Source organism: Marmota marmota, unplaced genomic scaffold (assembly GCF_001458135.2).
Source record: "Marmota marmota marmota unplaced genomic scaffold, marMar, whole genome shotgun sequence".
Classification (NCBI taxonomy): domain Eukaryota; kingdom Metazoa; phylum Chordata; class Mammalia; order Rodentia; family Sciuridae; genus Marmota; species Marmota marmota.
Genome location: NW_026000243.1, coordinates 1,434,005 through 1,436,537, shown reverse-complemented (window position 1 = coordinate 1,436,537; position 2,533 = coordinate 1,434,005). Strand labels below are relative to the sequence as shown.

General features: G+C 40.1%; 1 pseudogene; it reads right to left on the bottom strand.

Moving 5' to 3' along the window:
- Window positions 1–104: 104 nt before the first annotated feature.
- On the bottom strand, window positions 105–527 carry LOC107153575 (annotated as a pseudogene).
- Window positions 528–2,533: the final 2,006 nt, after the last annotated feature.

Genomic DNA, 2,533 nt, shown 5'->3' with positions numbered 1-2,533 from the left:
AAGAGACAGCTCCTCCTCCTCCTCCTCCTCCTCCTCCTCCATCTTCTTCTTTGGAGGAAAAACTTTTTAATAGGTATTACTATTTTTACAAACATGCTGAAGGATCATGCAGTGCTGCCTGCACTGGAAGCAATTATGGGCCATAATAGTCTGCATACTCCTTTGCAACTGGTCTTGTGATGGCAGAATCTTGATCTCACCTTTATTGTTTACTATGACCCATGAATTATCTTCAAAATAAAGAAATACTCCATCTTTTTTTTGGTATGACTTTTGTTGTTGAATTACCACTGCTATACGCACCTTCTTTCTGAGCTCTGGTTTGTCCTTCTTGACTGTGGCCATCATCATGTCACCCACACCAGCAGCAGGAAGTCTGTTCATCTGTCCCTTGATTCTCTTCACAGGGATTATATACAGATTTTTGCTCCTGTGTTGTCAGCATAATTGATAAGGGATCCAACCAGAAAACCCAAGGAAATCCAGAATTCTGCACCAGAGGATCCATCAAGTCCTCGGTTCAACATCTTGAACACCGGAAAAGGACAGAAAGGCCAATTGACCTCTAATAAGAATTTAATTATCTAATTCAGTTGTACAACCAGGATTAGATGATTTTTTTTAACATTGCTCCAAATCCAAGAGTGAGAGTTAACTGTCATTAAGCTCAAGCAAGGCTCCCAGATCCTGTGGCATTGAGGAGATAAATTTTGTCATAATAGAGGGAAAAGGAAAAGAGCCAAGTGTGAAAAACAAAAAGACAAATGTCCTGCTGTCCTCTGAGCCTCATTATGAGGGTCCTGGAAGATGAAAGGAGCAAGGATGAATAATTTGGGCCATCAGAGAGAATTCTGAGAATTTATCAATTTTGAAAAAAAACTATTCTCAGCAAATGGGAGTTGTTCTTTAATATTAAGCTCAAATTCCAAGAGGAGATGTTTTATCCTTTGCAGTGGTATTGGGCAATTTATGTGATGAATTGAAAATTAAGTGGTATGTTGAACACTCTTCTTTGAACTTGAAGAGCATTTTATTTTTAAGTTTTTTGGATCTTATTGTATTCTTTCACATTTTTAGTTAGCTGTTATGCATTTTTCAAGACATTGTTAGAGCTTTGAAGGCAAAGACTCTATGTTATGTGTCCCATTATCTCCCAATGGGAGAGAGTAAAAACAATTGTAAAGAACACCAGGTTTTTGAGTAAGATGGGCCTAGGTTTAATAGGACCTTAATAACTTAACATCTGGGAAATCACTTACTCTCTAAAATGGAGATGATAAAACCCAGCTCATAGGATTTAAGGGAGAATTAAAACGAAACATTGCATGAACAATGATATTGGATCCTGGTGTGCTGATGTCAGTATAAAACTGTAGGTTGAAAACAGTGTTTGGTACATTAAGTGCTCAATGAATCCTAAATTATTATTTTCTGCACAATAATTTGCATATTACTAGATGCTAACTGAACAAATATTTTATGCATCCAAAAGCTCATTCAATATTATCAAGGGTATAAGCAAAAATTCCCTATTATTCAAGTTAATAACTAGGACTTTGATCCCAGGGGAACCTCCAATTTTCTATACCTCATCAGGTCCCCAGGACTTCAAACCCAGAATAAAACTGCTGTCTCTTTGCAAGCTGGAGAAGAGGCTCCGGGCAAAGCTTTGTACAGATATCCCTTTCCCTAGCTCAGGAAAAGTTCTGAGGCAGCCAGGGAAGCTCTGTCACTCCAGTTAGGAGAGGGCTGGAGGGTTGCTCTGTCCTTCACCTGTGTTAGCACTGAAACCATTAACGGTATGAACAACCGAGGATTAGAGTTGGATTAAAAGGTACATCACTTGTCTAAAGGTGCACCCTCCCACCCCCAGTCTGAGGGAGGGTGAATGGCTGAATCTGGGTGAATGGTTTGAACTTTTCCTAAGTCCCCAGTTTTGGTTCCTGAGGTTGTATAGAGATCCACCTCACCCTTCTGTTTCGTCCAGGATGACCATGAGGCAGATGGAACTCCTCCTATCCAGGCAGATAGGCTGGCTCCAGACTCTGAGAGGACTTCTCAAAGATTGGCTTGCTTTTGTAAACTTCAGAAGAAACTAGAGTTAGAAAGACACAACAAAAGGATAAAATTAAAGATCAGCTGCTCCTAGAGGTCCTTCCCAGCAGCACTTGCTCTTACATGGGGGCAAGTGAGTCTTCCAGGGATGCTCCAGAGGCAGAATCTTTGAGGGCAATGAGAACAGCCCCATGGAAAGACCCCTTTGGTGAGGCTCAAAATCTCTGGGTGCATCCACACATTCACACATCCATCCACTGATGATTTATTAATCTTGGAAAAAAAAAAACTATTCTCAGCAAGAGGGAGATGTTCTTTAATGTTAAGCTCAAATTCCAAGATAAGTTGTTTTATCCTTTGCATTGCTTTTGTGCAATTTATATAATGAACTGAAAAATAAGTGGTATGTTCTCAAGAATGGGGGAGGTGACTGGGAGGTCAACAGTGTTCTCTCTGTCTTTCTCTCTGTCTGTCTCTC